Source organism: Ornithorhynchus anatinus, chromosome 2 (genome assembly GCF_004115215.2).
Source record: "Ornithorhynchus anatinus isolate Pmale09 chromosome 2, mOrnAna1.pri.v4, whole genome shotgun sequence".
Taxonomy (NCBI): Eukaryota; Metazoa; Chordata; class Mammalia; order Monotremata; family Ornithorhynchidae; genus Ornithorhynchus; species Ornithorhynchus anatinus.
In genome coordinates, this window is record NC_041729.1 from 131,252,223 (window position 1) to 131,265,609 (window position 13,387).

The window sequence follows — 13,387 nt, forward strand, 5'->3', positions numbered from 1 at the left end:
GTGGGGGGCCCACAGTTTAAGAGGCAGATTCAATGATTTAAAGATGGTGGTGAAGCACAGTTACGAACAGATCAATGAGGGTGTGATTTGGATATCAATGAGGTTGCGATTTGGATAACAGGTGCTGGTTGATATAAATTTGTCTGGGCATCCTATCAGGCCTATCGGTGCTGAGGCCAATGTGTTGATCTATGATCCAACATCGCGCTATCTCCCCCTGACAGTTCTATGAGGCAATTTGATGTCAGCCTGTTGCCCTCCTCCCTGTAGCCTCGGTGCAGATATTGGATGGGTGTCAAGTGATTTTTCTGCTTGGGAAAGAGAAAAATGAAAGCTGGATTTGTTTTTCATTGGGGTTTTTAATGAAAAGAAAAAGAGAATGAAGGGTCAGGTGAACTTGGCTTTCCTCCTTACTCCACTCTGAACAGTGGGAGACAGATTTCCAGTGGCCTGAACCCTCAGGGTCTGGGGTATGGTAGAAACCACGAGGCCCTAGTGGATAGAGCATGGGCCTGGGAGTCAGAAAGATCTAGGTTCTAATTCCAGCTCTGCCACTTGTCTGCTGTACAGCTTTAGGCATGTCACTTAACTCCTCTGTGTCTCAATTACCCCATCTGTAAAATGGGGATTAAGTGGGACAGGGACTGTGTCCATCCTAATTAATTGTATCTACCCCAGCACTTACTACAGTGCCTGGCATATAATATGAGCTTAATAAATACCATTAAAAAAAAAGTTTCCTGCTTCCCTGTCCCAACAGCGACTGCGATGGACATTACGTGTGCATGTTTGGCCCTGTTGGACATTCCACCCCCACATGTGAGTCTCTTTCTTCTAGGGAGCTTCAGGGAAAGTTCCACCTCCCTCCTCCCCGGCACTGCCCCTGCTCAGGGAATTTGATGACCTAACAATTTAAACTATGAGACAATCAATCAATAGCTATCTAAAACTGCCCATTTGTCATATTATTTCTAAGGGATTTTGCCACAGGGTTTTGCAGTGCAAAATGTAACAACCTAACATGGAACCTTACATTTTGGTATTGGTTAAGTACTTACTATATGTCAAGCCCTGTTCTAAGAACTGGGGTAAATACAAGCTAATCAGGTTGGACACAGTCCCTGTCATTCATTTATTCATTCATTCAATCACATTTATTGAGTGCTTACTGTTGCAGAACACTGTATTAAGCGCTTGGAAAGTACAATTCAGGAACAGACAATCCCTGCCCATAACGGGTTCACCGTCTAGATATCAAAACAAGTAAACAGGCATCAATAGCATCAATATAAATAAATAGAATTATGTTGATTATGTATAATTATCAATATGTATTTATATATATACATATAACTGATATATAACTGATTATAATGCTATATAACTGACATATAATGTATATCATACATAACTGATGTATGATTATTCAGTTATATACAGTATGTATATAACTGCTGAGATGATGATAATTCTGGTATTAGTTGAGCACTTACTACTAAGTGCTGGGGTGGATACAAGGAAATTGGCCTGGATAACTGATTATCCAGTTATCAGTTAAATTTGGATTATAACTGACCCAGTTATAACTGATTATAATATATATTATATTATATATAATATATTATATGTTATATAATAATATGATGTTATATATAATGTTATATAATATATGTTATATAATAATAATATGACAATTATAATCATACATATATGATTATAATTGTCCCACATGGGGCTCAGAATCTTAATCTCCATTTGACAGATGAGGTAACTGAGGCACAGAGAAGTGAAGTGACTTGTCGAAATAGTATGACCGCTTAATTGAGACATTACAGGCAGCATTCAGAAGAGGGGCTGCTTTCCCTTGAACCTAAAGGCTTGGAAGACCCGGATGTTCAGAAGCAAACCTGAAAACCGTTCTGTATGGGACAACTCTATTAGCACAGTATTGTTCTACTTTTAAGGGCAGAAAATGCAACTTGTTCTGTAGATCTCACATTGGTCATTTCAATCAATCAATCAACCAATAATATTTATTGAAGGATTACTCTTTATAGAGCAAGCCACACACCAGTGGATATTATTTTATTATTATCACAATTTAAAACTAAGAACATAAATATATATCTACTCACCCCATGGTACCCTCCCAAGCACCAGTGCTTTGCACAGCGTGAATGCCCACTGAATACTACTGCTTGATAGATTGTTTTCCAAAATAGAACTCCTTGTCACCCAAATCCTGTCCTCCCCTGACTTTCCCATCTCTGTAGACAGCGCCACTAACCTCTCTGTTTCACAAACCCATAACTTTGGTATTATCTTAGACTCATATCTCTCATTCAACCCATATAGTCAATCTCTAACAAAATCCTGTCAGTTCTACTTATACACCACCACTAAAATCCACTTTGTTTTCTATTTAAATTACTACCATGCAGATCCAAACATGTATCCTATCCCACCTTGATTATTGCAGCCCCTCCTTGCTGACTTCCCTGCCTCCTGTATTTCTACACATCAGTCCATACTTTGCCACCTGGATCATTTTTCCAAAAAAACCCACCATTCAGTCCATGTTTCCCCATTACTCAAGAGCAGCATGGCCTAGTGGATAGAACATGGTCCTGGGAGTCAGAAGGACCTGGATTCTAACCCTGACTCAGCCATTCATTTCTGTGTGGCCTTGGGCAAGTCACTTAACCTCTCTTTGCCATGTTACCTCATCTGTAAAATGGGGATTAAGATTGTGAGCCCCATGTGGGACTGTGTCCAACCTGATTATCTTGTATCTACCCCAACGCTGAGAACATTGCTTGACAAATAGTAAGCACTTAACAAATACCATTACTATTATAATTACTGTTAATAACCTCCAGTGGTTCATCAAACAGAAACTCCTTAGCATCAATTTTAAAGCACTCAATCACTTCACCCTCTCCTTTCTCAACTCGCTGATTTCCTTCTACAACCCAGTACTTTCATTTTGCTCCTCTAACACTAACATACCGTACCTCAATTTCGTCTATCTCTTGTCTTGTCTTATGCCGTCGAGTCATCTCCGACCCATAGTGACACCATGGACACATCTCTCCCACAACGCCCCACCACCATCTATATCATTCTGGTAGTGGATCCACAGAGTTTTCTTGGTAAAGATACAGAAGTGGTATACCATTGCCTCCTTCGGCCCAGTAAATTTGAGTCTCCGCCCTCGACTCTCTCCCACGCTGCTGCTGCCCATGAGTTTTGACTTGTAGCAGATTGCCTGCCACTGGCTAACCACTGCCCGAGCTAGGAATGGAATGGATATGCCTCTGCTTGACTGTACCTCCCATAGATGAGACCGGTAGGGTACTGGAAACTCTCCCGGTGCAACCCTGAGAGGGGCTCATCTAAGTCACAGCCCACTCTTTGTCAATATCCCTGCACTTGGCCTGGAACTCCTTTCCCCTTCATAACCTACAGACCATCATTCTCCCCAACATCTAAGTTTTATTAAAACACATGTCCTCGAAAAGGTCTTGGCCAACTAAGACCTCATTTCCTGTACTCCCTCTCAATACTACATCACCGGTGCATCCTCAGCCTCATAGCACTTAAGTACATAGCTGTAAATTATTTTGATTCCTGTCTCCCAGACTGTAAACTTCATGAAGGGAATATATCTACCAACTCATATTTTTTTCTTCCACTTCTTAGAACAGTGCTTTTCACACAATAAGTGCTTAATAAATATGATCGATGGCTTGATTGATATATCCCCCAACACCACTGGCATGAATTAGCAGGTGATATATAGGTTGAACTATTTGGAAAAAAAACGAGAAAAGCTCAGTTACCTGGAATATCCACATATCTGGATTGACTTTTTTTTTTTATCATGCAGCCCGGATAGATATCATCTTCCCCTGAACAACAGAAAATCTACAATACATAAAGGGTGACTTTAAATCTTAGAGACTTAGTTATTAAGAATAAAGTATTTTGTTTGGGAGTGCACAGAGCTAGAGATAGAGGCGTGCATCCACAGTGCCAACTGCACTGAGAATGAAAGCTAAATGTTTTCATTTATCAATTCTAATAAAGGAAAAAATACAAATTCTGGGTTTGGTGATGGGCAAAGTAACAAATGGTCAATTCCTGCTGAAACCTCATTCCAGACACCACTCGTAAACTAGCTTTCTCTCTATTTGACTCTATTTACACAGAAAGCATTGTGTAGGTTGCATCCAACTTTATAAACAATTTTAACCCATTGACTATGTATAAAAGTCACTGGAAAAATTCAGGAATAATCGATCAATCATATTTATTGAGTGCTTACTATGCTCGTTGTGGGCAGGGATTGTCACTCTTTATTGTTGTATTATACTTTCCCAAGTGCTTAATACAGTACTGTGTGCTCAGTAAGTGCTTAATAAATGCAACTGAATGCTTGGGCGAGTACAATGTAACAGAGTTAGTAGACATGTTCCTTGCCTAGAATGAGCTTACACTCCAGGGGAATGAGGAATTCATTCTGGGTTTTGCTATCTTCATGTTCAAGGACTTTATGGTTTTCCTTTAAACATCATTTGTTAAAAGAAAAGAAGAACATTTGATATCTTGTACTGGAAATTCAAAACTAGATCATTTGAAGCACTGGAGAAATTTCCTATCCCTTCTTTAAATGAGGTCCTCGACCTCATAATAATTATAGTACTTGTTAAGCACTCACTATGTGCCAAGCTCTGTTTTAAGTGCTGGGGTAGATACAAATTAAACAGGTTGGACACAATCTCTGTCCCACAAGGGGGTCACGCACTTAATCCCCATTTTACAGATGAGGTAACAGAGGCTCAGAGAAGTGAAGTGACTTGCCTAAGGTCATGAAGCAGACATGTGGCAGAGCCAGAATTAGAACCCAGGTCCTTCTGACTCCCAGCCCTGGCTTTATCCACTAAGGCATGCTGCTGCCCTGGCTATATCTACCAAGTCATGCTGCTTCTCTGCTTCTCATATTCATAGAGACATAGTTCATACATTTGTCTTCTGAAATGTCCTCAGCATTTTACTAGTGTATTCCGCAAACCACTTTGCTCTCTCAAAGCATACTTCTGGTTTGCAGTTTCTCTGGTCTCACTTTATAGAAATAGAGATGGCATTTAACTTTTGGATTCACTTCCTCTCCTTTCTAGATTCTAAATTATTTGAAGGCACAGATTGTACCTACTAACTCTTCTTTACAATTTCTGTACAGAGCAAACACTGAATGGACACTATTAATTGATGTGATGATTCTAATCTACCGGGCTGTCATGCCCTTTAATTGGGCTTATATCACAAATACCCCTCTTTCCATGGGTTAGAAAGTGCAGGCAAAACAACCTTCCTCTTTGTGGGGAGGGTAGAGGATTAATTGATACCATACGTATGGGGAGTGCTCATATGGAGAGGATATCCACCATGTGGCTGAATGTACAGTTAACCAGTGGGACAGCATAGCTAAAAGTAATATAAGTAGAATTAGCATGAGCAGTAATAGTACTGGTAGATGGTAGATAGTAGTAGGTAGTAAGGGTAATATTTATTGAACACCCATTTGGTGCATTTCACCATACTCAGCAATTGGGATCATTAGCAACAAAAGCAGTGGGTTTCCATAGTTAAAATAATGATATTCATTAAGTGCTTATTTTCAAATCCTGGAGTAAGAAGTAGAAAGTTCCTATCACAATCAAAAAATAAGGGAGTGCCAGCTGATGATTTCAGATGCTTTTTGAAATTTATCGATGGGCTCGTCCTACTGGGTTAGGAAATCTACTAAGTCTATCATCGTGGGAAATTTTAGTACCTGGGTGAGCAATGGTACCATAACAAGGAAAAAAAAAGTCATGAGGCTACATGGGATTGAAAAGAAATTTGCAATGGGCTACTTCTGCTCAGTAGATGTGCCAAGCACCAGCTCGTAATCCTAAGAATGATTTTCCACATTCTGAAAGAGAGCAAGGCAGCCTGGAAACACCGAAGGTCTAAATGATGGCACCATATCAACATCCGACATTTGGATTTGAAAGAGGGCAGATTGTTGAAGTCATGTAAAAGGACAAGTACTGGATTAGCCATTGGCTCATCCACTCAAGCTATGGATATTTCCAAAGTAGCATCCAAGACATCAAGGTGGGTAAATGTCAAGCTCCCACAAAGTAAAAGAAATTTGCATGGTGCCCAGTGACAAATCCTGGAAACTGGATCAAAACAAGGATCCTCATCTACAAGAAGCAACATGACTATGACATGGGCTTGTTTCCAGGAAAACACTGCCTACCAGGCAGCTATCAGGAGTGTGTGTATGCCAAAGAGACACCCTCAAAACCGGTTTGATGAAAACAATTCCGAGGTTAAAAATCTATGTTCAGCAAGAATTGCATTATCAACATATTGCTGCAGCTTGTGATCATACCGAAATGGAAGATTACAAAAACCTATAAAAGGATATTCATATGAAGCTAAGAATCATGCATGACCAGAGGTGATAAAGAGGCCAGATGATCAGAACTGATGATCACCTGATGCCAAAATGATTTGTCAGACTAGGGATTAAACTGCACCAAGGAATTTACTCATCAATAAAGGAGTTTTACAGCCCCACAGAATACCTGCTGAAGGCCCCGTTCTTCCCCATCCACATTTCCCTCCATCATAGGCAGGGAATCTTACACAGATGGCAAGATTTTGAACAACCACAGGTGGTAAACACCTTGTGGTCAGGGAACACGTCTACCAACTCTTTTGTACTGTACTCAAAAACACTTTCGTACAGTGCACCACACATGTAAGCACTCAGTAAATACCCTTGATTGACAGAAAACTGGCCAAAATGTGAACATTTGACTTTAGCTCCGACTTCTGAAGAAGCAACCTCCACAGTCAGAGTCATAAAACATTGATATGCCATGCCATCCTAAAGAAATCTACCAGAGAGGACCACGTCTTCAGGTGTCTGCTCGAGTTTTTCTACCAATTTGGATCATGGAGGAAATGCCCCAAGACTTCAAAGGCACCGCCATCATCATCATTTTTGAGGAGAAAGGACAAAAAGCTAACTGGAAATGACAAGGAAATCTCCTCTCTAATAATGTTGGTATCTGTTAAGCGCTTACTATGTGCCGAGCACTGTTCTAAGCGCTGGGCACTGTTCTCTCTAGACTGTAAGCTCGTTGTGGGTAGGGAACGTATTGGTTTATTGTTGCACTGTACTCTCCCAAGAGCTGAACAGAGTGTTCTGCATTTAGTAAGTAAATATGTACTCAGTAAATATGATAGAATGAATGAACGAATTGAAGGCATCCATCTTGCCAGACTCCTTCTGGACCAGACATTGAAGAACAGATTGAATTGTGCAGTAGTCCATTCACTGTGAACTTTCAGTTCTAACCAGTATAGCAGATCTGATTTTGCAGCCCAAATAACATTGCAGAGAACACCAAGACCTCTATATTGTTTACATTAACCTTACAAAAACATTTGACATCTTCATCGATGATATGCTCCCAGGAAATGCAAGAAAAGAGCCATAATAAATTTTACAGAAGGAAACCACCTTCCACTGATAAGAAACTGAGCAGATTATAAATCACAAAAGCTTTTCTGAGGTAGTTAACCTTGAAGCCTACCTGTATGTAAAGATTAAACAGCAAACTACATTTAAGAGAGATTTATAGAGCTTTTCAAAATCTCGGTTTCACTATTTGTGCTTGTATCTGCTTCTGAGCTTTACTGTTAGTTTCTGTCTATTGATAGCTTAAATACACATAGAAAGTCACATGATTGAACACATTGAAAAGAAACTCAAAAGGCTTTCCTTGTAATTTATAAAGTTTTATGAAAGAAAATGAAACATAGCTACTCCCTGCTATATAGCCAGAAAAGTAACTAAAGCCATGCTGGTGAAGACTTTACATTGGAATTAGAGAAATTCAAATGTACATGTGTTCAGTTTATCAAGATTGTTGACAAAAACAATGAATAATTGATTTTATATAGGGTCAACTTAAACATGTGGAAAGTTATTGCTTCCCTTCTCCTGCCTCTGGCCTAGAACAGCCTCCCTTTTCATATCCAACAGACAATGACTCTTCCCATCTTCAAAACCTATTGAAGGCACATCTCCTCCAAGAGGCCTTCCCTGACTAAGCCCTCATTTCCTGAGGCCCATCTGCATCTCCCTGACATGCTGTCTTCATTCACCATCACCCCTCCACCCACAGCTATCCATAGCCATAATTATTTTACATTAATTTCTATCTCCCCCTTAAGACTGTTGTGGGCAGGGAATGTGTCTGTTTTATTGTTGTGCTGTACTCTCCCAAGAGCTTGGGACAGTTTCCTACACAGAGTAGGTATTAACTAAATACAATTGATCAATTCCTTATCTATCTGTGTATCATTGGATAGCATGCTACATCGTAGTAGCAGTGATAGTATTAATTAAGTCCCTGGGCAGGGAGTGCTGGGGAAATACAAATGACTCAGAATTAGACATGTCTTCTGGTCTTCAAGGGTCTCCCAAACTGAGAAAAAGTTGGGGGAAAGTGAAACTGGTGCTAGAGACCTAAGGAAAGGTTTAAAAAAAGCAGTGTGGCTTGGTGGATAGAGCATGTGCCTGGGAGCCAGAAAGACCTGGATTCTAATCCCGGATCCACCACCTTCTCCTGGGTGACCTTGGGCAAGTCACTTCACTTTTTGGGACCTCAGTCACCTCATCTGTAAAATGGGGATTAAGAGTGTGAGCCCCATGTGGGACAGAGACTATGTCCAATCCGATTAGTTTGTATTTACCTCAGAGCTTAGAGCAATGGTTGGGACAGAGTATGAGCTTAACAAGTATCATAATTATTATTAAACCAGTAGAAATACAAAAAAACCACAAAAAACAAGGACAGCAATAAATGCAGACAAAGAAACAAAGGGCAATCAGTGGCTGTATTTCAGGCTATTTGTGGCTTAGAGGCCAACAGTCACAAAAATCACGGCTGTAGCAAACAGTCACTGTCACAGCCTAGCCAAAGTTCTAAAGTTTAAAAGGTCTCATGATGCTTCTTTTCTCTGCAGGTAAGAGAATACATAGCAGAATTTGTTGATTACTTCGAGTTCTGCGTTGCAGATGAAGACCTTTCTTTACATGTAGGGTTCCATGATGGTGATTGGTAATACCATAATTATTGCTATTATTATTATTATTACATAGCTACCATTGTCAAACTGTAGCCCTAGGCTGAAAATGCAAAGCAATTCATGGCCTAGTGGAAGGAGCCTGGGTGTCAGAAGACCTGGGTTCTCATCATTCATTCATTCGTTCAATCATATTTATTGGGTACTGTACTAAGCACTTGGGAAAATACAATACAACAATAAACAGACAGATTCCCTGCCCACAACGAGTTTAAGGTCTAATTCCACCTCTGCCACGTACCTACTGTGTGGCTTTGGGCAAGTCACTTTAATTTTTCTGTGCCTCAGTTTCCTCATCTGCAAAAAGGGGATTCAATTCTCCCTTTTTCTTAGAATGTGAGCCCCGTGTGGAACCCGATTATCTTGTATCAACCCCAGGCCTTAGTATACTCCTTGGTACATAGTAAAACACTTTATAAAAGACACTATTATTATTTCTTCTTCATATGTGACCCTTAGATACAGTCATCTGCAGAGAGCTGCTCCTAAACCAGTCTCAAATATTTTTTGTGATGCCCATGGCCTGAGGAGCTGGAAGTCTATTCGGACTACCAATTCCAGATCCTTCATTTTCTCCAGAAAGAGCAGTCTAAAACAGGATGAATCAGATTGGCCCTGTCTCAGAACTCCATTTAAATCTAATGGTGATGGGGAAAGAGTCAGACATTGGCCCTTCACCTCAGACTCAACCATTCAGTCAGGAAGTAACCTGAAAATCTGGGTGACTTTCTCTCAACAGCCAAATTTGCTTACCTTATGTACACCATGTTTACTTGCATAAAAATAGCAGAATCAAAAAAAAGGAGGAGAAGAAAAAGGAAGAGCACACTTCGGACTAGTTTCTTAATTCCATTGCATGCTCAAAAGTGCTTCATACAAAAGGAATCTAATTAATTACGTTAAAATCCCTCCTGGGGAAACTCCCAAGTTGAAAGTGATTACACTGTTGCACTTGCAAACATCATCTTCAATTTCTTCCCCAAAAATCAGAAGCGGTGGTATTATGAGTGGAGTTGATTACATTAGTAAATACACATATGTGTGTGTATGTAAGGTGGTTGTATTTGCTAAGCATATTCTACATACCAAGCATTGTACAAGTACTGGGAGAGCTACGGATCAGACATAGCCCCTGTCCTGTAGTGTTTGTGTGTATAAGGGTGGGAGATGCATTTGCATACATCTCCATCATACCACAAATGGAAAACTGATTTTGATCTACTGGTAGAGCCTCATATAGTTTGGGGTGTAGCAGGTCATTTTTCACTGACAACTTTTCCAGTTTCTTTCCGTCATTGGAAATCCATAAATAGGGCTACTCAGTATGAGTGGCTTTTCCAGTAGCAGCGATGAGTTGTGCTGGGCCTTCTAATATTCTTGCCCGGTTTTCTTGTGACTCATTAAGTGTGGAAGCAGTTTGGATGGAGAGGGAGGGTTATATTTTAGAAATGTTGTGAAGGAAGAGTCAAACAGATATCATGGCAGACTGAATAAGGGTGTTTAAAGAGAAGAAGCAGTCAAGGAAAATGCAAAGGTTATATACTTTTAGACAAGTGGAGGATAGTAAAGACACAATCTGTGATGCAAAAATTAGGTGAAAGAACAGGTTTGGGGAGAAGGTGAAGAGTTCAGTTCTGAACATATTGAGCATGGGGTGACACATTGTGCTTGAGGTTCCAGGAGAACAATCATGTAGCAATGGAGACAGAAGGGTATGTGAGATTGCAAAGTAGAAGACGAGTTGAAGCTACTGAAATAGACGTAGACGTTACCCATGTAGAGACCTATGGGAGTAGGTCCATGAAGGTCATCCATGTAGACCACACATTTCGCTCCTCTAATATTAACCTTCTCACTATACCTTGATCTAGTCTCACTGCCAACCTCTTGCCGACATCTTGCCTCTGGCCTGGAATGCCCTTCCTACTCATAGCCAACAGAAAACTATTCTCTTCACCTTCAAAACCTTATAGAAAGCACATCTCTTCCAAGAGATCTTCCTTGACTAAGCCTTCTTTTCCTCTTCCCACCCCCTTCCACGTCACCCTGACCTGCTCCTTTTATTCACTGTCTCTCTTGCCCCCCACGTCTCACAGCACTTATGTACATATCTGTAATTCATTTACTTACATTAATATCCATCTCCCCTTCTAGACTGCAAGCTTGCTTGGGCAGGGAATGTGTCTGTTTATTGTTATATTGTACTCTTTCTACCACTTAGTACAGTGCTCTGCACACAGCAAATGCTCAATAAATACAACTGACAAACTGAGTGGATGAGCTCTGTACTGGAATGTAGATTGAGAAGAAAAGAGTACCAGTAATGGAGCTTTGAAGGGGCACTCATAGTTAAATAGTTGGAGGCAGAAGTAGAGCTGGTTGAAATACACTGAAACGATCCACCAGATAGAACGGTGTCTGAAAACACAAATGTAAGAGAGTGTTTCCAGATGAAGGGTGTTCCATAAATACTTTTATTATGACTGCTACTACTTCATTTAAAGCAAGGTGGTTGATTGTCACAGAACAGAAAATATCTTTATGGCTTTCTTAGCAGCTAACCTGTTACTCCTTTATCGGATTTGTGTGCCTCACTGAGTGAGCTACTTACAAATCATTGGGTTCCACATTGGAAACAAAGTGCAATATGTGAATGTTAACAGAGTATCTCTGTTTGTCCTCCTCTGGAATATCCCCCCTATGTCTACATCTGATTTAGATCCCATCATCAAGTAAGACACTTTGCCAGAAGCCCCCCAGGTCTGGACTAGGCCAGTGGTAAGATACAGAAGAAGAATTACTGAACATTATAAAGGTGATTTATCTCTCTGCCTTCCTCCGCTTGGATCTGGGGCTGGGAGTCAATCAATCACTCAATCATATTCATTGTGCCCTTACTCTGTGCAGAGCACAGTACTAATAGTTTCAGAAAGCAAAATACAACAGAATTGGTAGGCACGTTCCCCTGCCCACATTGAGCTTACAGTCCAGAGGGGAAAGGTGGATGGAAAAGTCACTAGCTTCTTTGGACATCAGTTTTGAATTATTAATATTCCTGAGCCAGAAGGAGATGAATCAACACTTCCCAATAACTGTCTTAATTTCAATACCATAAATGACCATTTTAAGGCAAACTGGGCTGGCTCATTGGCACTGAGAACCTGCAGTTCTACAAATGAATGCAAAGCTGCAAACTCATCAGGTCCATACAACGTGGATGAGATCTGCACAATGAACTTTAAAAACTCAGCCCTGCCCAACCGTACATTGATGGAAGGATTAATTAGGACAGATCAGATTTTCTTTCATTTACTGTTGCTTCTCAAAGTTATAAGAAGGTGCTTGATATAACATTAATAATAATGATACCTTGAATCTCTATAGTATTTTCCCTTTTTTCCCAATGTACTATCATATCAATTCATCTCATTATCACAGTATGCTTGTGAATTTGGAAGAGGCAGGTATTAAGTCCTCAGTACAGTGGTCTATGAATCAAAACCTTAGTGTGACAGGAGAGTTTGTCTATGCTAATGAAGCAGAGAGGTATGCCATCAAGAGATACTCAGTTGTCAGGATTACCTACAATGGAAAGATATAAGCCAAAGCATCAAAGTTGATTCACCTGTATTGGGCAGCAGTGGCATGGGAGAGAGTCAAAGGCGGATGATCGAGTGATGAAAATGTTGTTCAAAGACAACAGCAGAGACTTAAGCTGCTACTGCACAGATTTTACAGATTGATCGGTCGATGAGAAAACAGAAGGACAGAGAGGCTAAATGACTTCCTTGAGGTCACCCAGCAGCGAGTGGCATAGCTGGAACTATAATCCAGGTGTCCCAAATCAGATACTTTTTCCATTAGGCCATGCTGCTTCCCACATATGGAAAAATCACACTGGGCAAATTGAGTTTCAGTTACTTATAATCCTGAATAGAACTAAATTTCCAGGAATGGACTGAGCCAAAAAAAAAAAAAAAGGACAATTGGAAATTGTTGATGCAAATGGAAAATATAATTCTTCAGAAATAGACAATAGGTCAAGAGAGTGTGTTGTGTAGGCGTTCATTGGAGAGCTTAGACTAAACAGGAAGTGATGTAATTTATACTTATAGCACTGCTGGGACAGAAATATATTAAATCCAGACAAATTATTGCCAAAGAACAAGTG